The following is a 27,658-nucleotide window of genomic DNA, read 5'->3' as shown; positions in this document are numbered from 1 at the left end:
CATGCATAGAAGTCTTACATTGCTTTATTTTGTATATATTTTGTGTCATCCATAAGACATCTTCCAATATAATTTTAATAGATATAGTATCATACTTCGATTTGACTAATATTTTAAAGAAAGCTTCATCGCATACATCTTTCTTTTTCTTTATCAGATGGTGTGTTATGTATATTTAAGTTATATTGTGTGTTTGAACTTTGTCCGTGATTTGTGGTAGAGTTTTAGCCTATCTGTCTTTTGTCATGTTTTCATGGCATGTACTAAAATACAGCCCAAAGCCGACCCTTGTTTACGAGTTCTGTTCTGGAAGCAAACAGCAAACGTGTTGAAAATATTTTGGAATTTTCCATAAGTTTCAGAGAAATTGCTATTAGACATAGGGTCAAGTAAGGATGTGTTTAAAGAGGCTTTTGTAAACAAAGTCAACTTCATCCTGTCACTTGCTAGGAAGCACATTTAAACAATCACCCACCCCATATTGGATATTTCTTCATCCGATTAGGGTTCAAAACTGCAATTGTAAAGACCCAACATTGATTCAATAGCACGATGAGCTTTAATTCGATTGGAAATATAATTAAGACGACAATTACTAAAAGAATCAGATACAATTTTGTTCGTCAACTGAACAGTATTGGATTATGTTAAAGGGCTGCGAAACACTGATGGTTACACCTTGAGGAATGGTGAACAATCTTAACACCTAAATATACTACTGCCTCGCCTGCATTTTTCAACTACCTCATGGTGGATAAGAGTCCAGAGTAAAAATATAAAAGTACATAACCCTTCTGCAAATAGTGGCAATAAAATGACTGTCAACATGCAATCTTTTGATGATGAGCTTTATACAAGCTAAGTTTGAAAGAAATCCGCTGAACACTGCAAGAGTAGTTGCATTCACACAGTTATAACACACTGTATCCAGTCGTTATCCACCACAAACAATAACCCATAACAAAATAATGGAAGCACAAAAATTGTCAATACATGCATATGTTGATGGATTACATGTATTATTTTTGAAAAGCAAGACAGATTCTTTGACGAGATTTTCGTAAACTTGATTCATAACTTGCTCAAACATTTCAATCTAAATCACCAAAAAGTGTGACTCTGGACATGTTCACAAGATATTACCATGATCCAAGTGAATAAAGGTTATGACTCGAAATCAAATCACAAGAACATAAATAATCACAATACAATACTCAACTTTGGACGATGGTCAGAATACGTTCCAAATTTCACGACAATCCAAAGAAACATGTAATAATAGTTGCATTTTGTTCTATACTTCATTTCAGCTGCTATCCGAAAAAGACAACAAAACAAAAGTGTAGGAACACAGTGTTTTGACGCTGTGTGATGAACATAATATTTACCACATTTCATACCAAAAAATAATAACGGTAACAAAATTGTATGGGCAAATCGATTCTTTGATATAACATCTTATGGTGATCACCATAACATTTACTAGGTTTCATGGCAGTCTCTAAACAACAACAGGACTAGTTACGTTAATGACATTGTACCTTACATTGCTAAAATGCATAAAAGACAATGCATCCAGCACAGCGTCAATAACCAAAGGTGATCACATAATATGCAGATCTTCGGTGATGACCATCGTATATACCAAGTTCCATGGCTATTAAACAACAAATTAGAGATTAGTAGTGTTCACAAGATTGTGTACTGAATGTAAAGACGGTTCCGGTGGCCTAAGTGGTTAGAGCGTCCGCCTCAGATGCACGAGGACGCGGGTTCTCATCCCGGGCGAGTCATACCAACGACCTATAAAAATGGTACCAACAGTTGCGTCGCTTGACGCTCAGCATTAAGAGGTTCCTCTTTTTTCTGGTCGGCCTGGTGTCAAGATAATATGATTGGGTGGAACATGATGCTACATCTCTGAGGCATGATGCGTCAGTTCTAGACATCACTATAAACTGCCAAAATACAGGCATTGTACAGATATGACTGAAATTGTTAATGATTCATTAGAAATACAAATCAACACACGTATATATTAATGTGTGTGCGTGAGTGCATGTGAGTGTGTTTATGTGTGTGTGAATATTTACAAAAACTGGAATTACAAGTTTACATTTACAGCACCTTCCAACCTTTTGGATAACACAGTTATGAAGAAATCAGTATAATATTTATATTTTTGTAATACACAGGAAAATGTTTATCATAAAACAGAAATATATTCGAAAGTGATAACAATGACACTGATTACATTGTAAAACATAATCTCATATAATGATTAACTCGGCTGAAAAGGAATGAAATTAATTGCAATTAAAATTATCAAACTAAATTTCAGTTGAATTGATTACAATTGAAAGTAATTCAATCACATGCGTCATAATGTCTTTCGTAAATGAATGATTAAACAAAATGCATACGAAAGACAAATGTGTTTAAACTGAAATCAAGACTTGCAAATAAAATGAACGTACAAAGATTGACGGGGATAAATGTAAGCCTTGCAAGAACTTCCTGAAATACAATCGAATAAATATCTTTCATATATACTTGCATAAGAGCTAATACTGTGGAAAACAGAAGTTGTAAATATATGTGTGATTATTTACAAACGTTTACCAATATATTCCTAATAATCTGAAAAGCGGAGATAACATTAAAAGTTTATCACTGAAACTGGAGGAAATATAAATTGTCCAACGTATGAGATATGCCCTAGTAATAAATTGGCATAATGCAGTAAACTGAAAATGCTAGTTTTCAACGCCATGTAACTAGTTACGTACTACGCTAAATACATAATTTTAGTGGTTAACATGTGGGTAGAGTGATCGATACACATTATCTAACAAGCACATGACATTATCTAACATTATTACTTATTTATTATGTAAGAACCATTTGTTAATAATTTGATGTTAATTTTAGATTTACGAACATGGACGTAACCATCCAAATACATGCTCTTGAAGATATACAATTCATCTCTGCTATTGGGTGAAGTTGTATAATTTTATTTTATCAAGGGTATTTGAAATTTCTGATTATTTTGTTATAAAATTGTCTTTCTTTTTCAGCAAATGTATTGCCAATCGATTCACAAAATAACATCCTTTAAAATGGCATGAACACGTGCAGGACGCCAAACACCTGCGCATATATACGTGTGGAATAACATAGCTAAATGACAGTGGCCTCAATATGTCGGAGAAAAAGAAGAATTCACTACTGAGCAGGGAGCAGACTCTAAAATCTGGGACTTTCGTAACATCATCTCAAAATGATATCATGGTAGACTTAAACAAATCTTACAATCCAATTATTTGTCATTCTCTACAGTCTAGCGGTGGTTTCCTCGTTTTAAAGATGGTCGCGAATTCATGGAAGATGACCAACGTTATAGAAGAACGTTGTACGTGATTGGTGAGCGGGCAGTGACTGTTATGAGTAGGGCAATTAATCAAAAAGCTCGATACACAGTCGAAAATAGTTATATCGTAACATGTGCTAATTATACAGCTGTTGTCAATTCCTTGAAGCTCTAACAGGTTTATGTACAAGAAAGTTCCGCATTTGTTGATGGATGGTGAAAACCAGACTGGACTTGAAATAGCCAAACGGCTACTAGCCAAAAATGAAAAGAGTGACCAGAGATGTTTGGGTGATATTGTCATTCAGTTTTTGAACCCGGTTAAATATCAAACATTATAGTCGAAATCAGTATAAAAAAAAGAGTACAGACCTGCTGAAAGTGCCGCCATCTAGTGTATAAACAACGTAGCACAAAGTAAATACAAAATGGTGTCTAATGACTGAATAATCAATGCGTAGAGGTTTGTGGAGAGTACTTTGAGTGGGTGCACTGGCGTACTAATCACTAATAAAGAACTGTATTGCAGAGCGCACTCATATTTAGATTAACCCTTGTAAATAGCTGTAGTATTGCACACAAGCGCCCTCCAATTACTGCGATCTCAAAAGGTAGAGGTAATTTTCAGAGCGTACCACGTAATATGTTGCGGTTCGAAATTTTCAAACGGTTGAGACATTCAACATCAAAGTAAGGATTATGCATGAAGCAATAGATAGAATATGCTTCTTTACAAATCCATATATTGCATTGCATAACGTGAAACAATGCACAGTGTAATGTTACAAGTTGGGGTAGAATTATTGACTTACATTTTAATGAGCACATGACTACAATTAACACAATTATTATATAAGTATTATTTGAATATAATCATCTAAACTGTAAGATTTACAAGCGTCACCACAACATACACTTATGAACGGTCGTAGGAAAGACTCAAATCACCCAAAGTAATATCCTGAGGAGGTATAAAGCACCTAATGATCCACCGCTCAGACCATTAATTACTTTGTAAAGACTGGGCATTTGTATAGAGTATATCGACACCGTTTAAATAAAGAAACAAGTGTCTTCTACTCCAGACTGCATTGAAAACCAATTCTTTGACCGCGACCTTGTTTTTGTTAAAATAAACTAATTGTGCATGAAAGAGTAAGGATCAAGATATTGCCCCTATTTAGTTCAAGCTCCTGCTACCTTAAATGTAATTCCAACATTACCTTACAATTTACAGCCTCTTTATTTCAATAGAATACTCACTAATTTAGTTTATTCTGGACGATTAATCCAAAACAAGCTAGTCATATTGTATCGGTTACAAAGATTGTGCAAGATTCATTCTAATGCGTCAGAGCTAAATATCTGTATGAACCATCAAATACTCCCAGCACCAAATCTTTGTCTCCAACTTGCTAAAAGAATAACTTTGAATAGGCACATTACATAATCGTGCATTCATAAGTTATTTTTTTAAAGAAAAGAAATAGAAGACCAGATGTACATCAGTAGCATATAAGGACAAATTTTATGTGACGCCATATTATTTATATGCGAGACCTTCTATATCTTTCCAAAACAAATAAAAATCAGTGATCCATGAATATAATGGATATGTATACCCAATAAACTTTGCATGTAGGCTTTGTCATAAATGAATCTGGCTATAAGAATATCATGCGAATAGCCAGAGAAAAAACATCGTGCATTGCTTCTGATTGCCATCAAGTCGGTACGACATCGTCTGTGGCTGCAGACCCTGGTGGGAATTCCCGTGATGTCACAACACATCTCGAGGCCTCATACTGTTTCACGAAGCTTCTCCACACCTCATCACACATCAGCAACGTCTTATTGCCTAATTATAATGAAAAAGTGTGAATGTATGTTGATTGTTTCATTTTGCTTGTAAAATGTGAGATTTATTGCACATTGTAATGAATTACCTCTATGCAATTTTTTCTATTCAGTCCTACTTCTTAATAAAACTTTACAATGCAGCTTACTGTTGAAACAATATATTTATATGCGATGCAGAATCAAATTTGATATTTGCTAAGACTATGTATTATAAAGTCATTTTTGTTTGTCTGAGATAAAGCAAAACTTCATTTGCCTGAGCACTGCGGCTTTCATATTGTTAAGTTCCAAATGTACACAGATAAGAACTGTCACTGAGTGTACATCGCCTTAATCATCTTCAGATAGCATTTCCAAGATGGTTCGTACGTTACTGAGCCATTGTCAAGTGTAATCTTACCAACGGCATTTATAACCCGAGCACAACCTTCCTATCTGTTTCCCAATCTATGTTTACTACGACTCGCATTCAATAAAGAAACATTTTCACATCTCTCACTAACGAATCTAAAGTGTGAAAGCAAATTTCTTTTACGGCCAAAATTACGGCGTAGTTTAGTTTGCTCCACAACAGGATAACCATTAAGTTAGTGTTTCAAGTCAATGTGAATTCGATGTAACTGACAGAACAGCTTTGTTACGACCTAGGACATTAAACTACGTAACAAAAAAAAAAAAAAACATGTATTCTCAATATGAATTGGGAAGTAACTGACCGAAGTGCTTTTTTCCACGACATAGGGATTAAACTACGTAACAAGAAAAACAAAAACCAACAGGTATTCTATAATCATAAATATAACGTTATTTTCCCTTAAAAAAAATGTCAGACAAAGGGAAATAGTTAAAAATAACTAACAGTATGATATGATTTCCTAAACCTTCCTAAATGTAATATCAATTTCACAGTAATCCGTAAACGCTCCTAAAGTATTCCGAATGAAAGTTGTAATATCCAAATATTTTACTCGGTCCAAGTAAATCCCATCAAATTTGGATGTCACAAATGTCCTTGAATGTTTAACAGTACTATAATGAAATTAATAAATATCCAAGTCCTTGAATAATTTCACAATAATATAGTAAGGCACTCTCTGTTTAGAATAAACGGCTCAGCTCTACAATTTCAACGAACAATAAATAAAAAAATAAATCGAAATTCCTGTCATGACTCTTCAAGACTGATAAATGTAGAATGAGAATGCTACGTATGTAGTCCCTTTAGATAATCACTATATATTCAGCAGATAAACAATTCGAAATTACTAGAAAACAAGAGAGCTAATTTAAAATTATTTTATATTGTGAAATACTTTGTTAGTCACATGATGGTTTCCTGACCTCCATTCAACCCAAGCGTGGCCTATTTAGACCAAAATATAGAGTTGACGTAAACTTGGTCATTCGACCATGATTTATGAATAGAAATAGTACAACGTATTGTACATGTACTCTAAACATGCGGCGTGACATCAGGTGTTAAGTGCATTCTATAGTGTTAGAATACAAATCATAGCCATAACCCGAATGACTCAAATGAAACTATATTCTGCAAACACTATATGTGGTAATGAGAGCATTAACATCTTAAAAAGGTTTCGATTAACCTAAATTTCAGCTTGTTTTCCTCTGCCCACTTCTGATCTCTATTTAAGCTTATCTGTAGAAGATGTTTAATAGTGTGCATACTCTTTGATCTAGAGCAGATCAACATACAATGAGCAAACAGTTCCGGGACAATGCTGTTAAATTTGATGCGGAATAATCTGACTGACAAAATACTGCCCGTTATCCATTCTAACCTGAGGCAGCTTTCAGATAGGGTGGTGAACATTGTAACTCGAAACTATTTTTCTTTAAAACAATTGGATATACAGCTAGATCTATGTTGAATAAATTATTCATTATGCAGTATTTTCATGCAGTGTCATCATGTTTCTCAAAGTCGAAAAGGATGACAAATGGGTATTCTTTATTTATGAAAGCTGCTCTTATAAATGCTGTGCTTCTCTAGCGGCTGAAGCCACACTGAACTTCTGATATTAATGTACTGGTTTCAATATTCCAGAGCAGTCCATCATTTATCGTCCGTTTCATGGTTTGCAAAGACAGCATGTTATTTATAAAGGTCGTTAGTTTTTTTTAAAAACCGGTATGGACCTTTCTAGGTTGATACACTGGTATATCAACTTTGCTTCCTCCAATATAACTGGAAGTCACCAGTTCCCAATTTTCCTGAAAATCTTTGGAAGTGTACAAGGAGTTGCATGAGGAAAGTGTTTCTACAGGTGATTCTGGATATCACCTGTCTCTGCTGAAGTATCATTGGCCCAATCAAGAGCATCTCGTCGTTCTCTGTTAGGAAATTTTAAATTTAGAGGAATCATTTAAGCAAGGCTTTTGACACGGAGAAGGTTTTCACAGTTCTCTTATGATGAGTTTCTCGTGAATATTTTGGCCAATGTCTTTGATATTTCTGAAGGTTCTTGCATCTATTATTTCTCTTTTCTGCATTGTATGTTCATCTATTGCTTAGACACATTCTAAATCGACATGCACAAGTCTTCATCCAGTAATGACATTAAAATTGACAGCACACGTGTGACGAACTAGTCAGATCATGGGCAGTTAACCACAATTATCTGGATAGATATTTTGTTTTATATAAGTACTTTGTACAATGACGTTTTATAGAAATTTCCTCCATTGTATCACTGACAACGTGTCACGACTATGTTGTAATTGTGCAGAAACTTTCAATTACCAAATTGTAATAACAAACGGACATAAATGCGTCGAAATTGGCACTAACCAATGGAATATTCGTGTCAAGACAAATTTAGTATTCAATTAATGTGTAAATTTTGCAGCTTAGAAGGTTAGACGCTAAAATGAAACAAGAAATTTTATATAATATAAATCAGTCACAGATGAGTCAAAACTCGCACTAAAACGTGAAAGTCTGATCATGATCTACATAAGAACATCACAATATGCACAAGTTTAAATCCTGTTTGTGAAATTCTTTCTGATTTAATAGCTTAAGATCTAGTATGCGACATACACACAGTGTCATACTTCCAGGCGGAAGCAAATCAATATCTCCCAGCTGGAGTATAAGTAGCGTTCAAAACCAGTGATAAAAGTTTAAACTTTTAAAGATGGGAAGAAAAGAAATTATTTGGCCTTACCAACAATAATAAGCCCTCTTTTAGCCCTTGTCAGGGCAACATTTATCTGATGATGGTCTGTTATGAAGCCAAGATTATTGGTACACCATCCCAATGTAGGCGATGGTTCAATCTGATGAACAGACAGCGATCTGACAGTACTAAAGATGACGTAGTCCCACTCTCCACCTAAAGGAAATGCATGTATTTTAGAAAATATTTGGCTCATCTAACATTTTAAAGCGATCAACTATAATGTTAGATCCCATTTCCTTAGCTTCTTATCGACGCTGGGAGCAGAATAAAGCTCATAGTTCACCGCTGATGTTCCTTAAAATACACGTACATCACTGACGTCCTAGATGCGATAAATTGGGTTTACAATCGTTGATTACACCACTGGTATGCTAGATACTAGGGTTACTGGATGCAATGAACTAAAGTGAGGTTGACCTAAAGGGTTTACAATTTTCGTCGAAAGTCCTGTAAGTGACTTCGAGGTAAACTGTTGACGTTAATAATTACAACAGTGGTAAATCTCTGTACCGGTGAAATAAATCAGCATCAGAAAAAAGTGTACTAACTGGACAATAAATATTACATTGAGACATGAATTTTGATTTAACTTGTACATTTGAATGGTTGTTAACATATTAACTGGGTACCATTATTATTGTGAGCACAAACGTTAGTTGAATAAAAGCAAAATATTTAACATGCACGACTATTGACAATTATTCAAAGTTTAGGTATTGATTTAAGATAAAGCCTCAAGAGGTTCTGTGTTGATATTTACCGTCCTCAGCTATCAGACTTAGGTAGGGCAATGTGAACAATGTTCAGACAAACGATGAATTTGTTAGATTCTGTTACTGCTACTACTACTACTACTAATAATAATAATAATAATAATAACTGCCGATTGGATGTAGCACAGTTAAAGCCGACAATATCTGATATGTCTCTATCATCAACTCAACCGACATCGTGGAAAAGAGTGGAAAAAGAAAATAATTGGAGGAGGCGAATAGAATAACCAGAAAGCTAATCTGAGCCTGCAGTGAAAAAAAACGGATTGGAAAATACCGTACAGCGGCACGATGAGCAGAGAAGATTGTAATTTGGCAAAAGAAGTTACCTAGGAATGTACTTAGGCAGAAAAGTTGCCTGGGAGAGTAACTCCGGGAAAATGATGATGAATTTATTTCCAGCCTTCGTTCAGCAAGGATACTTCTCAGGAAAACCGAAATTAAGAATGATGGAGGGAAAAGGCATTATATAAACAGTTAGCAAGTGAAACTAAAAAAGGTTGATAAAGGCACCAGGAGATAGTACCAACTTGGAGAACAACACAATGAAACAGAAGAGATGATAATGACAGCGCCCGAACACACATCTACAAAGGGTGTATCACCACTGTACAGAATGTGTATAAGTAAGAGCGAAGCAGTCAATCACTTGATCAGTGAGTGCAGCACTCCAGAAAACTCATCACGATAAACTACCATAGTAGCTGTTAATTAGTAACCGGCATGATTGCACAGTCAAGCTGCTAGAATTATAAGGTATTAACGTGGCTGAGAACAGCAAAATGAAAGTCTTGTGTGATTTCAACATCAAGATCTATTACAGAATACATTAAAGGCGGTCAGTTTGAGAATGAAGAACTTGACCTACATTATAGACATTGCAGTACTAAGGGACGCTCATGTGGCACGTACAGAACAAGAAAAAGTCAGAAAGAACTGAGATGGCCAGGAAATTTGAAAGGTCGGAATAACTCAGATATATATATATATATATATATATATATATATATATATATATTCCTGGGCAAAGAGAAACATCGGTATCGAAAATGACTAGGGGAAAATCAGAAAGAGATAATCAACAACCAAATAAATCAGCAGATGAAATTGACTTCATCAATGTAAAAAAGAAACGTAAAGTAACTAAAAATCACACACGGAATAACCAACAACCAAGACATGAAAAGGAAATGAACAAGCCCCAGGCACACAAAAGGCGACCTATGCAGATGCAGTAAAAAATGGGGCGAAGAAAACTACACAAGAATCCAGCAGAACCGTTATAGCAACAATACAAAGTCTAATGAAAACCCTCAAGGATCTGTTGAAAACTACACAAACAGAAGAAAGAATAGGAGATTCATTAGAATACAAAACAAGAACAGATGGAGGAAAGAAAAGAAAAGAAAAAAGGAAATCGAAAGAGGAAAAGAAACTGTGTTAAACCTTTCTAAACGAATTCTAACTAATAGTGATTACGTTCTTCTAGGTAAGGGATTATCATAGTGTCCGAGAACCAAAGTGCATGATAATCTTAATTTAGCAGAAGCATTTTTCAAATACACAAGATCGTTAAAATTAAAAGAATTTTTCTCACAATCATGTACATCTTCACAATATGAAAATAGCTTTCATCTACAAAATAAGCCCTTTTACAATAAAAAGGAATCAACATTTACACCTTCTAGTGCACGAGATATTTATCTTGATTTTTATATTGAAGCAACTAGACAAGAAATTTTAAATAGCAGTCCTAAAAGAAAACCTTTTACAAACATATCTAAAGAAGAACTAAATTCTTTACGTAGCTTATCGCATGATGAAAGTATTATTATTAAAAAAGCGGATAAGTCTAGCACCATAGTAATAATGAATAAGGAGGATTATATTAAAGAAGTAGAAAGACAATTAACTGATGACGACTATTACACAAAAATTTCCTATAATCCTTCTGAAGAAACGAAAGAAAAAATAAGCCAATGTATTAATCAAATCTTTGTACACAATTGTTCCATATATGATGGACTAGATATCTTTCCAAATAAAATACGCACACCTCAGTTTTATATTTTACCAAAAATACATAAAACGGTTGATAAGTTACTACCTTTAGGATATCCAGGTAGACCCATTATTTATACATACAACTCAATTACAAATAATGCATCGCAATATATCGATCACATTTTACAACTACTAACGAAATCACAACCTTCATACGTCAAAGATACTTTTGATTTCATTACCAAATTGAAATCTTTACCGAAACTAATTGAAAATTCATTCCTTGTTACACTTGATGTGGTTTCACTCCACACGAATATACCACACAATGATGGTATCGACGCGTGTAAATATTATCTTGAAGAAAACGAATATACATATAAACTATCAAAAGAACATATTTGTGATTTGATAAAACTTGTGCTCGAAAATAACCTTTTTCAATTTGGTAATATAAACTATCTCAAAAAATGGGAACATCAATGGGTAGTCCTATGGCACCTGCTTATGCATCTTTATTTATGGGAAAATTAGAACGATTTTCTAAATAAATGTCTCTTAAAACCGGATGTATGGTTAAGGTTTTTAGACGATATCTTTATGATTTAGAGTTATTCATTAGAAGACCTTTATTACTTTATAGACAATTTAAACAAATTACATCCAACAATAAAATTTACATTCAATGTCTCTAAAACTAAAGTTTCATTTTTGGACGTAGATGTCGTGAAAAATGAAAATAATGACATTACTACCATGGTTCATGTTAAAAACACGAATATTCATCAATATGTTGAATATTCTTCTTGCCATCCTAAATCATGTAAAAATGGGATACCATATAGTCAAGCAAAAAGATACATAAGAATTATTTCGGATGACGCTGTTTTTAAATCATCTTTGACAGAGCTAGGTCAGCATTTTTTAAATAGAAATTACCCTATTGACATCATTAATACTGCTTTCCAAAAAGTATCTTCTCTTACACAGCTTGAATCTTTACAATATAAAATCAAAAGTAGAAATGAAGATATCATTCCTTTTGTTATTGAATATAATCCAAGTTTGCCTATATAGGTAAGATTATCAATAAATATTGGGATTTATTAAACTTATCATGTAAAGCAAGTGTTAAATCGCTACACGAAAGCAAACCCACGCTTGCTTATAAAAGGACTAAAAATCTTAAAGATTTCCAACTAATTCCAAATTAGAAAAACCATCATATAAAATAGGATCATCAACTAAATGTAATAGACCTAGATGTTCACACTGTTCATTTATTAATGAAAATACTTCTTTCAATAGTAATAATACGAAAGAAACTTTTAATATGTGTTGTAATATTAATTGTGCAACATCAAATGTTATTTATTTAATAACATGCAAAAATGTGGCATCCAAGATGTTGGACAAACCAGTCAACAAATATCTAAACGTATGAACCAACATAGATCAGATATAAAAAATTACATCGATCACTCATTTTCATCTCATGTTGCCGCACATTTTAGCTATATATATATATATATATATATATATATATATATATATATATATATATATATATATATATATATATATATATATATATATATATATATATTATGTTACGAGTAATCGGAGTCATGCCTACAAGCTAGGGAACACCTTGACGATGCTAGGAATAATGAACTGTAGCGCTTTATATCTCATGTGCCCAAAGTTGGTGGTTTTATAAAATGGGAACATTCGCAGAGACTTATTTTGGCGCAATCCTCACTGTTACGGCATCAGGATGTGTAATCCCCCACATGTTATGATGCTTTTGTTATCATTATCTAGGAGATGATCTACCATGGTGTTATTACCCGGATCGAGCAATTAATAACATCAAATATGAAATTAATAGATGGAATAATAGAGATCTGAAAAAAGAAATAGACTGGAACAACTCGAGACCCCGTATGTAAAATATAACAATTTAATCAATTACATCAATAAAATTAAATTTAACATGACATTTGAATCATACGCGTTCTCTTAGAAATATAATTACAAATTTGATTTTTAAAAAGGCAATAATCCGTTCTGTTATACCAACAAAACAAATTTCATCATACAATCGAGTGACTGATCTAATTCAAATTGCCGGCATGTCAGCATAACCTAGTTGTTTCCGGTCCTTTCCAAATCACTGTTGGTGAGAGTGTCAGCGTTGCTGTATTTTTGTCTTCACTCTCTCTCTCTCTCTCTCTCTCTCTCTCTCTCTCTCTCTCTCTCTCTCTCCAGCCTCTTTGGTTCCTCAACCGTAGCTTGGCTGTCTGCACTCCTTCCGCTGTTTAGCACATGTATAGAGCTAGTTTTCCTTCAAATATATAAAACCCAACCTAAATATTTGTCAGGTTTTTCTTTCTTGCGTCGAACAATATTTTCATTCTACTTATGTCATATATCATCTTATCGTAACTAAACAGAACAAAGATATGGTAATTTCACAACCTGATAATGATACACAATACTATTAACAGAAATTAATGTCTTTTCCCTTACCTGACAGCCACATTCCTACTGGAACCACGATATAATTTAACCTTTGGTAAATAGTACTACGCTGCTGTGAGATGTAAATGACTAAAAGAACGATGTCGGTCGACACACGTCAGTTTTCCTCGATCAGGAGAATTTTAAACTTAACTACACAAGTAAAATAATAGACCTCATGCTTTGTTTTCACTTTATTACTTGCTTAATATCTCTTTATTGACATAGAAATAGTAAATCAATTCTTAGCATACATGCTACATATAATTTAAAACAGATAAATTATTTCTCACTAATAGTATCAGAGTAATGCTTGCAATTTATACAATACGTGATTTGTTGTACATACGAAAGAGGTAATTCAAACAAACTGATATCAATTCGAATAATGCAAATCATTAGCTTCCGAACTTAAGGAAAATTGATATATGAAGTTAAAAGGAAAAACAATTCAACAAATAATTACAAACTTATCAATGAGCATATTGTATGTGATTGAGAAAATACCTCTTTCTTTTCCGAGACTAGCTCCCTTTTATATTAAGCTGAATCTCACTTTCCGGGTCCTCAACTTTCCAGCCTCCAGTTCCTTGAACGATTTATTTAACGAGAGATATTACTTCTTAATTTCGTCGGAGTCCGTCAGACATCCCTTTGGGCAGAAAAGCTGGACTGCTCACTTTCTTAATGAAAGTCCTTAAAACTTTGAATTTGGTCTAGGAAAGACAACCCTCGTTTAGCTTAGTCAATCAGGAATAACTTTATTTAACCCTAATAATTGTAACACCTCCATGGAAGTCAGAATAATTTTCTCTAGTTTGTCTTTATTAAAAACTATTCTGGAAAATATCATTTTATGACACCTATTTAAAAAGGGCCAAGATTTCAAAAGAGAGTGTCGCTGGCTTGTCTCCACTTTGTCATTACCTCCAATTTACCCTACGTTAATATGTCTATCGGACCGTTATACTGGCCAAGCCAGCCTAGTCAATAGGTCAATAGTAATGGTTGCTTGTCAGGCTGACCGAGACAGAAAGTCCTACCAAGATATCTACAAAATATTGCACCTTCACACTCACACAAAATATGCAGACGGTTAGTACTAACGCGAATATATTCGAATTCATATTTAGTACCAAGTTAATTTGCATTTCCGTGAAGCATAAAACATATCTATAAGCCTCAATACAGCCGTTTATCATAAATCTCACCATTCTTCCAATATAACTAAAATTTGGAAGGATGGAAATGGTTTGTTAGAAACGCTAGCTGATATAATCTGTTCTTTTAAGTAACGACGATGTTGGGTTTAAACGATGTTCAAATATTCAGCTTAGAAATAAGAGGTGCCATCTCTTAACTGAGTCAACGAAGTCTCTCGTTGCTCCATTTTTTTCTTCGGAAGTGTTCCAAAACTAATGATGTGATGCATTCAAAAATTTGCATTAGTGATTAATCTAATAACAACATTCGCACGTGGTGCACAAATTGATTCGAGAGGGAATAAAGAGTGGCAAACCCGCTTTTCTAAGAGGATATGAGGAGAAAAGGCGTGCTTAGAAAAAATAAGACTTGGATGAATATTGCTACTCAGCTGTATCACTTTGAAGCGCGAACTTGGGCTGAAGAGAATCTGATATAACGTCATGTTGACTTCAATATTTAAAACGGTGTTATCATGAAATTTTGTGTTTCAGCTTTCAACTGATATCGGTTTAACCACGGACGTCGCCGATCAACATCGGTTTAATTCGTACACATGTGAGAAATGACAGGGTTTCTCAGTTCGAGGGAGAAATTACATGGCTCATAATGTGATGAGAAGTCTATGTTATCTGGTTTTTATGGAACCCAGCGATGTATAGTACCAGTATCTTACAAGATTCTGTATTATTAAAATTATTTGGCATATACGAAATTTTGCACGTAACAGCGGCATTGGGGCTTTACTAGGGATATAGCGAAATTATGAATATAATGAAGTAATTTTGAAACCTCCAAGAGGTTCTTTATACACCGGTTTTTGCTGTACTCTTCGTAGATTTTTGGTTGTTTCTTCTTTTGCATCGGTTTACAATTTCTGCCACGTCTCAATTACTCCACCGCAAGCGTTATTAGGAATACTGCACTGAATAGTCATGAACAGTTTAATCATGCGTTAACATGAATCAAGTAGGAGTATTGTACTTTAATTATCATGCAGATCTTAATAAATATGGATCAAATTAGTCCCGTCATAAATTAGAGTCAAAGCAATTTAAGCAGTGGTCGCTAAAATTTCTTCTTGTTTTCTTCTTCTTCTGCTGTATGTCCTTCGAGAACTAAATAAAAGTTGCCCAGCCTTTCTACTCATGTCGAGCAATCACATTTAAATCTCAGTGAGTTATTATGTGGACAAGAGAGTGATCAAAATAACTTCACCGTGTTTCTTGAAATGATAGGTCAATATAAAATGCAAAATTCTGATTGAGAGCTTATTTGGTGCAAATAAAGATGTCATATTTAACCGAACTGCAAGCATAAAAAATTGTATAAACCTACATACGCTGTTTTCAGTACGTGCGCTTGTATAGAGCAAATGCGGTGTAATCGTGTACCTTGACTAGCAACAACAGTGTTGACGTTAAAATCCTTGTAGCTTTCCTTGTCCAAAGCCTTCCGCAAAGCATGGCATTGTGCGTTGTACTGAGATATAACATTTATGTCCTTTACATCAACCATTTCCACTTCGACCATATGTTTGAAGATCTTCACCTTAAAGTAAAGATGTATCTAAAACAAATATATGAATGCAAATGTTTCACGCCATCAACAAATACATAACTCTAGCCCAGCCCCTAATAAAATAAACAACACTGCCTTTAATACGCAGTCGTTGTAATTTTGTTCTGTACACCCAAAAGGACACAAGGACCACATCGTGGTGCAGTTTAGGTTAAGAATCTTTGGTAATGTGATTTCCTGTACTTTGACCTTCATACGGTTAACATATGTAAATTGTTAAGTTCTTCTGCATATAAAGAAATAAAAAATGACAGTTATAATGATAATCATAACATACGATCATTCAGATCAAACATTATCTTGTAGTACTAATGGGATTTTAAGAGTCAGTGGGAGGGAAATTTGTATGCCTTGATGCTGATGATTTAATTCTGTGTCTCAGCTAAGAGCTACTTAATGGGTGGGCTAAATAACAGATTTTATTATATACTTAATTGGGAATTATAGATACCAATTGGCGAAAGTATTCTCATATTGTTTTATTCCTATATTTCCACATGTGAAAAATATATCATTTTATCAGATTACCCACCATGTCATGTGATGCTCGATTGGGTGTGAGTACAAAAGTTGTACCTGCAGCAAAAAAAAAAATTAGTACTTTGTGACCTAGAACATATGAATAGATACTGCCTTACATTTCAAACTTCGAAATTAATCTTTGATGACTTTTCCCCTTATTTCCTTGACATCAACGTTAAATCCGCTGTGGTGCATTTTTGAATCGGACTTGCTTTGTTATCGTACAGGGTCAAATAGTTTTTAAAATGTCAAAAATGTAATTTACTGTGACAGTCACGTATGTCTGTATGATCTGCCTATGAAAGTGATATGAATTTATAAAAACAGAGGGAGATTAGGGTGTTGTGCCGAAGAGTGAGTTTAAACTTCTAAACTTCGATTCTTGATCAAGTTTGGTATATACGCTACCAAAAACGATTAATTTTAATTCGTGGCTTTCCCACTCATTTAAAAATATCGTATTTTGTACCACAAGATGAAATCTATCCGGCATTAACGTAGGAAAAACAATACCGTCTCTACATATACGAGTTGACCTATGAATTGGAAGAGGATAATATACGTTATATGATTAATTAATGGATTGGACTTGCGCCGACCAAGCGCCGGTGAACAGTGTCATGACAGTAAATGAACTGGTTAGCTACACTATGATAACAAAGAAATTAGTTATATAGATCGCAATTTGCTTTGTTTCAGAAACCTTATCTGAGTATGACTACCCTGTCCATAATATGCGTATATGACCCTTGGCACCTTGCAAATTGTAATTACAATTTACCAGCCTAGGCTTTGGCCGCCCCAACAGAGCAAAATGGATGAAAATATTTGTTTTGCAGGCTAACTTAAGTGAAGAGGCAGAACCATCTAAATAAAATCGATCCTGCTCGTTGGTTTTTTTTCCATCTTATGCCCATCTAAGAAGAAAAATTATACCCGTGTTCAACAATCTGTGGTAAACTTGTTGAGTTTATCAATAATCTGGAACCTCTAGAAACTGTACATTAACTTTCTGGAAAGCAAGAAAGATAATTACATGGATGTAATTCAATAAGTGGATGAATGATGCATTAACACACCGAGTCGATCAAAGATTTGCCAAGACAAATGAACTTTTCCAGACTAGAGCAAGACTGATAAAACAAAAGTTATCATTTTACTTTTATAACTCGGTCGTCTTAATATGCTTTTATTACTTAACAACTATTCTTATTCATATACGTACATACCACTTGTTTAACTTCTTCAGGGTTACTTCTGGATTTTTCATTTCCCTCTTCCGTACTTACAGTCAGAATTTCCTCTGACCCGTCAACGTGACAAAGGACATGAGGTCTCTGTGGGACCGGCCACAACTTCAGAGGCGAATTTTCCTTTTCTCGCTCAAATACTTTCGGTGATGTTTGCAGTTCACCGTTGTAGAATTGTTTCGAAGGGAATTGGCACAGTTCTGGATGCTAGCGTTTAAAAAGAGAAATATATGCTGCATGCTTAGGTATGTTGGCTGCATTTGTTTCTGTCCAGAATAAGATGCCGAAAATTGCACATTTTTAAGTAAATAAAAAGATGATATTTGCTTGAAATAGGTGAATAACGGATAAATTTCATCGAGTGAGTGAACAACTGAGTTCTTCACCAACGAAATGAAATATATTATCACTTGTATTCGCTCCTATCAAGCATTATTTTTAATTATATGCTCAAACACATTGAAGATGTATAAATGACTGAAAAAGCAACTTTCTTACTGGCTCCCGCGCAATGAAAGCAATTTACCATGTATGTTCTGTTACGTTTTGTGAATAATCATAAACAGTAACATTATTCTCCTTTCCAATCGTAGGATTCGTTAAAGGGAGCCGGCGATACTTACCAACCGATTATGTAAGAGTCTAATAATAACTTCAAATTTCTTGGTCATAATATTATCCGCATCTATTGTTGTCAAGTGAAAAATTATGATATCATTTCACTCCAGTGAAATGTCAAAACTATTTATCTCAGAAAATCCAGTGATTCACATCTTAGCATAAAACAAATGTCCCTATTTATAGATGCTGTAGACTGCTTTTGTTTTGCATCCAATCCACATAATTTTGGGTGGCAGAATAAGGGTAACTGAAGGAGCTATGATAATAAAAAGAGGTAAAGGTGGACCTGGCATCGCTGATTTATATGATGTTGCTGGTGAATTTCAAACCGTTATTGTGACGTTTCCTATTTATTTGCTGATGCGGAACAGTTTATGTGATAATGCCTAAGGATTCAACCAGATTTAATAAGGACAGTGGTACCTAGAGATTCTAAGAATTTCCATTGATAACAACTGGTCGTCAAGGAGATATTATTTATATTTTACGATGCCCTGATCTACAAGCAGTTTATGAATTGGTGTATTATAGATTAAATATATCATTCCTGTCCAAATTATGCGCAAATTTATCTTCTGGTCTCCATTCTAAACAAATACACAATATAAAAGGTGAAAAAGGTGCAGAAACGATATTACTCCTAAAAAAGAGATTAAAAGCAAGATAATGTGGTCGAAGCTCATCTGAATTAAGCATCCGTAATAACTGATTTGCCACTAACGATCACTAAGAAAACAAAATCTTGCTACAACCTTGTACGATGGAGAAGCGAAACGAATCGACAAAATCTTACTCGAATAAACATTGGTGACAGTACCACAATGATTAGCAGAAGACGACTGCTGGAGGCATATTGCAGAGTAATATAATATTTAGCCATATGTCAGGACACAATTATTCCAGATCGGACAATCAGCACTGGCAAATATAAACAATATCTTATGTACTCAATAATATTTCCTCTTTACTTTCAGGGTGCCCGCATATCTATATGCAAATGAAAATAGATATTTCATAAATTTATCAGATTTAGTTGAAATACGTTTAAAGCAAATTATAATTGATTTCTTCGCAAATGCTTCGATTCCCTTGATATCAAATTAGCACTGGACGTTATATGGTTGTTTCATACACCAAATTACAGAATATGCACTAACCGACATTTCTCGAGTATACTTTAAACCACTCATGAACACAACTTTTGATCTATGATGTTCCAAAACAAATCTAAGCTACTTGGTCATGTTTATGAAGTAATAAATACAATAGTTGTAGGTATTTGAATTGCTCAATATTTTTTCTACTGAATGTTACGAAAATTGTTGAAAATGGAATAATAATCCGTAAAACGTCTTCGCAACTTTATACGCGATATGTTTCGAACAGATTTTTACTACAGCAGAGTGAGAAAATATTGGTATAATTGCAAAGATTATGGAAACGTGATATTTATTATGCATGTACAGCAATACTCTATTCAATGAAATCGTGAAATACCTTGGAATGGAACATTTTGGCAATTGTTAAAACATAAGGCGGTTGTTTTCGTACGATATCCAGTGGCTCGCAGTAAATACTTCTTTAAATGACACTACTTTCATGATAATATGTTGTCATGCACGAATACCCGAGAATTGTCTGAAAATATGATTAACCATCTTAAAATTCATTGCGCAACGTAGGGTTCATTTTTAGGCTTGGTAACTATTATTCAATGGTTTTATCGATAAGCAAAGGAAAACAACTGCAACAGTCTAAGGAAAATCTCTTACAGAATTGGACAATTTATTTCTAAATGTCACTAAGTACACTACTGGCGTGCCGTTATTGGTTGAAAACATTTGATCTTCTGAGTTCGATTTTTTCATTCTCTTGAAGGATAAACTAAGAAACAATGCATTGATTGGACGAAGAAATTACCAAAGTTAAGAACATTTACTAACCATTCTATATTGCAGGTTCAAAAACGAGTATTTTACGTTTTGTCTGTGATTGGTGGATTTTAGATCCTCTGCATATCGTTCAAAGACGGACTTGCTCAACCCCAAAGTTGCTGCCGATTTGCATTTGATGATTGGCCGAAGCTGTTTGTGATCTCCAATTAAAATCACCTGCTTGACGTTGTTCGCAATTATAGGAGCTATACACTGAGGCTCGGGACACATTCCAGCCTCATCAATTATCAGCTGGCAAATATTTGTACCTGTATTCAGAGAATGTAGAACAATTAAACATATTACGACTATACCTGTTTCCCAGACCAGATGCGAAAATTACGCTGATAATATAAGCAAATCATAAACGAAAGATTTAAATTGTTACTTGTAAAACTGCATTTCATGGATCGAAATTGTGGGCTAGACTGATGAATAATTTGGTGAGGCGATTAATTACGTTAATAGGCTTCACTCTGTCCATAAAATTGGGATTAGTTATAAAAGAACAGCATAAGAATATGTTAGGTAGGAAAGCCGTGCCGCATTAAAGTTTTCTGTTACATTCAAAGAGTTTTTATTCAGAAACATTGTTTTACAAAACTTATAAGTGGACTCAGTGTTTTGCTTTTCTTTAAACAATATTTTGAATCTCGATCAATATAATTTACAGTAATTAAATAACATTAATCAAACTCTTACATTTGTGTACCTGTATCTTATTCAGTTAAAGGCTCCAAAATTAATCAGCCCATGAATAAACGCAGAACCTAGGTTTCAATAGAACGACTAGACATAATTTTGAAAGTAAAGGTCATACAGCTACATGTGTCGTATAAAATACTGTTTCAGGTTTAGGAAAATTCCACATGTAAGCTCTTTAAGTTACCTTTCAGCAATTTTGGGCTCGTAGCAACACCTGTCGTGCACATGATAACCTCATAATGTTGAAGCTCTTCCACTGTTGCTTGGCCGATTAGAGACATATATTTGGAAACTTCATCGAAGGTAGGTATATACTCTTCATTGCCGAATCTGTGATCAAACTCTCGGATCTGTTGAGCAAAGGGTTTTCCAATTTGTCTGATCAAATGGTGGACAGATATATCATGCAGGTTCTCGTCTGCCTTCAGATATCTCATCGATCGTTTGTTTGTAAATTCAGACCCAGGAATTGGGTAATCCAAGGTTTCTATTGAACGACCGTATAGTCTGACTATTTTAGGGCATTTATCTTTCAGCTTCTTTGCCCATCCTGAGCAAAATAAATTAGGATCAGTTCAATGATATAAAGTCAATACAATAAAGCTACCTGATTTCCATTTGCCACGACCATCACTTACCTTAAGCAGAGATACGTTGTCACATGCAACAGAAACAAAATGCTTTAAATCTACATGATTTTACTTTCGTCATTCGTATGATCAGATGTAAGAAATCTCAGCCGCTTTTATTAGGTTCTTTACAATAAAAGGTGTATCTTACAGTGGAAATCAGTAACTGAATATCACACAGTAAACAACCGCAATCAGTTTCATAACCTATTGTAAATTAAATTAAACCAAAAATACTTATTGTCTCGAGGCCAAAGATACCCCTTCAGTCTGAAGAAAGATCTAAACGGGAGATAATACCTATCCCCTGTGATGAATTATGATTTTAAGGGGCATTAATACTATAACTGTAGTATGTATATAATAATTGTTTTAAAATCTCTTCAACGCTAAAATGAGGTCACTACGCATGCGGATCCTTTCCAATGGAATGGTGCAGGTTTTTTCTATGAATCTCTCAGCTTAATATGCCGAGTCGTGTAATCAAGTTATCAATGACCTAGACTTTTTAGGTGGCTATTAATAAATGGCTTATCTACTAAACAAAACAGATTCTGAAGTAAGTTTGATTTGTAACATGTAAACATTTATTTACTTTAAAATGCCAGATAGCAACAACAACAATAATAGTAACAAATCTACTTCGGGCAGCAACATAACGCTTTATGTTTCGTAAAATGTTTTATTCCTAACCCTTAAAGTCAGATGGCACGATTTATATATTGAAAGAGTAGATAATACTATGTGAGAAAGTATTTTTAAAAGTGTTTATTATTATTTATTATGAAACATTTAACTTTTCCTCTAAGTCTCAATGTTTGTGTCTAATCATGAAATAGTTATTCTATTGTGGCTTTTATTACATATCCCTTTAATATAACACGACTGATATGGCGTTCGATACAGATGTTCAATCTGTGGTTCCATGTCGGAAATTTGGTATTGCACACCTAAGATTTCCCAATCTCACACCCAGGCTATAACAACGTCTCCAACTTGAAATATTAAATAATAGTGCACTTATAAAGTTTTGGAAATAATGCATTGCTATACATTTTACATTATTCAAAAGTATTACGTTTGTTATTTTATGAAATGCATTCATACAAGGTGAAAATGACCGTTTTTGATGCTTGGGATAATGGGATGGTATTATAATATGAGCAGTTTATGTGCATTTCACGGTATATAGGCCGCAAAATTAGAGCTAATCAGGTGGACAGCATAATGTTTGATGAACAAATACCTAGCCGCTGAAATCTACTATTGAAATCCCTAAAAATATCCAGACAAAAAAAAGTAAGATAAAGAGAGCTGTGTCAAGATTCAAGGCACGGTCAAAAATGGCCCACGTTTGAATAAACTTCACCCTATATTTAATTCCCAAGAGAATTTCACAATGTTAACCATCTAAAATACCAAATGTAGCTAAAATCCATTTAAGCTTCAGCTTCAAACATAGTTTGTGGAATTATATTTTTAAAGAGCAAGTTTAAGTGGAGGGATTTGAAATTTATCTACTAAATCTACCGGGGAATTGAATTTATTGTGTAACTCTGAGGATAAAACTGACAAACATTTACAACATAAAAGTAGACGTATCACAGACAACAGCACCTGTTTTGATTGTGGTGCTTACTTTGAAACATTACTTAATGTTGTAATGTAGGCACGATTTTTTCAACACTTGAGCATATAAATGGAACTGTATGTTTACATTTTAAATTATTGCGACTGTCCAAGTGGAAAATAAAGAAAGAACACAGAAAAATACTGCAATATTGTTTAGAATGTTCTTGTTAAAATATATCCAAATGAATATAAAAAAATTTGTCCGCATATTGGAAAGAGAACGAATGTTTGATTTCTTAAAATATATGCTTAAATTATGATGTTAACGCATTAATTATTTCTTTTATTAAGTGAAGAAAAAATAGTGCGTTTTAATTACTGTAAATTAATGAGCTTTCTTTATAGACTTGAGTGTGCTTAATTACTGTTAGTTTGTACGTTGTGCACTCAAATTTGCTTGGAAGTAGAGTGTCTATCCGCTAAGGAGAGTGTTAAAAAAGGGTCACTTACTGGTCCAAAACCTTTGTTCCATTTAAGAAGTACTTGCCTGTCACAGACTGCATATTAAATCCATTCATATGTCCCATACAACATGTTTAAAATGCAAAGCTCGCGAGCAAATCCATATCAGCAATTCAGACAGACCAATGACGCGACTGCTTATTATAAAGTTAGGCCTAGCAGTTACATACATGTACATGGTGAGGGTTGTAAAATATTTTTTTCATAAAACGACTAATCCTAAATTCATTTTTTAAAGATGCAACCAAAACATTTGAAAAGAATGTATGATTAGGAAAGGGATATGTAATAAACACAAAACCACATAAATGTTTTGTAGCAAGTAGGGGGAAATAACTCGTTTGAGACTGCGTAGGATATTCAAATTCGCTCTTTCCGCCCACTTGGAACCAGACACATACGTAGTTTTGTCTACATGCTCACTGTTGACTTTGAATCGTAAAAGCCGTCAAAATAATTACCAAATTACTGAGTATTTCTTAATGGTTTCGATACAGTTATGGTTACATACATGCAAGACATATTTTCAATATGTCGCCCAAATATTTTGACCAGAAAACCGTGATCAGATACCATGACGAGAACTAACCAAAAGTGATGATTAAATGATTACTTGGCGTTGGATTTATAATGCATACTTGCAACATTATCCACTGACTTGTTCGATGGTCCACAAAAAAGAACTTGCTCCCCTTGCTTTATTTCGGAGTTTATCTTGCTAAACAGGCATAACAACTTGATGGCAGTGTAAGACTTCCCTGAACCTAAAAAGACATTCTTAAATGCTAATACATTTTAAAACGTTTGGCATTTGAATTTTAAAAATAATGCAAAAACGTTAGTTATTATTTAAGGCTATTACTTCACACTGTTAATCTCAGGAAGAAAGACATTGATTTGATACACACAAAAATAGTCTGTAAAGGTCGATTCAGACGCAGAGGTGAGAATAAAGGGTTGTCACATAATATTGTTTAAAGACTCAAGTCAACACAACTAATAACCGTCATTGCTATATTTCCTTGAATATTTTATAATAGAGCTCAATATTTCATGCTATTGCCATGGGGGAAATGGTTGATATATTAATGATATTTTTCTCAGCAAGTTTTAGAACAAACTTTGGGATGAATATAAAATGTTCAGAAACAAAATTACATTTTTTTTGTTTTTACATAAGCAACAAGTACATATGACCTAGTAAAATACTGGACGTCGAAAAATAGATAGTTCGTTATTAAACTCATGACAATATTTTTCTCAAACTCATCCTGTCTCTATTCATGTATGCATATTATTTCCTAAAAAAATTCAGATTTTGTCTTGCGTTTCAAAATCTAATTGCAGTAGACGCTTACCTGGTGGTCCCTGTATTAGTGAAAATGCTGATTCAAGAGTTCTGTCAATTGCATCTCTTTGACTCTGGTTGTTTGGTTGCAATGGTACTGAAAGCACTTCCCTTTCGCTCAGAACCGAAGCTCTTAGATGTTTCTGATCTAGTCAATGTATATATGATGAACACACTAACATGTTCACTTTTCATATATATATATATATATATATATATATATATATATATATATATATATATATATATATATATATATATATATATATATATATATATACTGTTTGTAGAATGTCATTAGTGTTGTGTAGTTCTATCATTTAAGACAGGATAACATAGTTTATTTAAGTGCACTTGAAGCAGCTTTCTTGAACAAAATATTTGACGTAAAGAAGATACGTATCGGTAACCAAACAAAAAGATATTGACAATTCAAAGAAACAAAATAATTGTATTCTTTGAATAAAATTCTTCTTTGTGGACACGTGTTTTTCTATTTAGGAAACCATTTTATCTCTGTCAGGTACCTGAATTTAAGACTGTAGAAATCATGTCTTATTTCTCATGAACCTATCATACAATGTAACATTCACTAAATATAAAAAAATACATCTGTTGCAAGAATTAATCATATTAGGCACTGCATTAAAATTGGAAGACATTTCTCTCTGCCAAAACAAAAAAAAAGACTTTCTTCAACTGAAAATAATCTATTGATAGTTTCTGTCTCTCAGTATATCACTAACACCGACCAAGCATTTGATTGTCAATACAGAACTCAGAAATGTTGTACATTTCATGCATGATAGATTTTCAAATCTTCAGTAACTTCCTCAAACGGAATCGCAATTGATGGCAGATCCATAAAACCGGAATAAGCAATGTGATCGCAGTTTTACATTATATGCGAGACACCTGGAGGTCAGGATAATATAGTTAACATTCACAGATACATATATACATACCTAATCTTGGAATCGACCTGCCCAGGGCAATCGCCTTTGCGAGTATGCTGGCACCGTTTAAAATCTTTAGATAAGACTCTGTTCTCCTATGGAAATACTTGTATCATATGACTATTGGACAAATACTTATATCATATGACTAATGGACAAATACTTATATCATATGACTAATGGACAAATACTTATATCATATGACTAATGGACAAATACTTATATCATATGACTAATGGACAAATACTTATATCACATGACTAATGGACAAATACTTATATCATATGACTAATGGACAAATACTTATATCATATGACTAATGGACAAATACTTATATCATATGACTAATGGACAAATACTTATATCATATGACTAATGGACAAATACTTATATCATATGACTAATGGACAAATACTTATATCATATGACTAATGGACAAATACTTATATCATATGACTAATGGACAAATACTTATATCATATGACTAATGGACAAATACTTATATCACATGACTAATGGACAAATACTTATATCATATGACTAATGAACAAATACTTATATCATATGACTAATGGACAAATACTTATATCATATGACTAATGGACAAATACTTATATCATATGACTAATGGACAAATACTTATATCATATGACTAATGGACAAATACTTATATCATATGACTAATGGACAAATACTTATATCACATGACTAATGGACAAATACTTATTTCATATGACTAATGAACAAATACTTATATCATATGACTAATGGACAAATACTTATATCATATGACTAATGGACAAATACTTATATCATATGACTAATGGACAAATACTTATATCATATGACTAATGGACAAATACTTATATCATATGACTAATGAACAAATACTTATATCATATGACTAATGGACAAATACTTATATCACATGACTAATGGACAAATACGTATAGTATATGACTAATGAAAAAATACTTATAGTATATGACCTATGTGCAAATACAAATATAGACCAATCTACTCACTGGGTATAACACTTGAGTCTCACTTAAATGCATAATATTCATTTAAAAATA

At 33.6% G+C, this 27,658-nt stretch overlaps 1 pseudogene across 1 annotated transcript in view; it reads right to left on the bottom strand.

Annotated features, from left to right (window-relative positions):
- Positions 1 to 2,168: 2,168 nt before the first annotated feature.
- LOC149807779 (3'-5' exoribonuclease HELZ2-like) overlaps positions 2,169 to 27,658 on the bottom strand; it is an 83,878-nt pseudogene continuing 58,388 nt past the window's right edge. The window contains exons 3-11 of the transcript XR_016421417.1: positions 26,592 to 26,677; positions 25,637 to 25,774; positions 24,917 to 25,042; positions 21,740 to 22,105; positions 20,860 to 21,119; positions 18,275 to 18,502; positions 16,337 to 16,493; positions 8,425 to 8,592; positions 2,169 to 5,231 (exon numbers count right to left, since the gene is read on the bottom strand). The product of XR_016421417.1 is annotated as a 3'-5' exoribonuclease HELZ2-like (transcript). The remainder of the gene's footprint in view (positions 5,232 to 8,424; positions 8,593 to 16,336; positions 16,494 to 18,274; positions 18,503 to 20,859; positions 21,120 to 21,739; positions 22,106 to 24,916; positions 25,043 to 25,636; positions 25,775 to 26,591; positions 26,678 to 27,658) is intronic.

Source organism: Sinohyriopsis cumingii, chromosome 1 (genome assembly GCF_028554795.1).
Source record: "Sinohyriopsis cumingii isolate HCF-2022 chromosome 1, ASM2855479v2, whole genome shotgun sequence".
NCBI classification, from domain to species: domain Eukaryota; kingdom Metazoa; phylum Mollusca; class Bivalvia; order Unionida; family Unionidae; genus Sinohyriopsis; species Sinohyriopsis cumingii.
The sequence above is the reverse complement of the archived record's forward strand: the minus strand, read 5'-3'. Positions and strand labels throughout refer to the sequence as shown.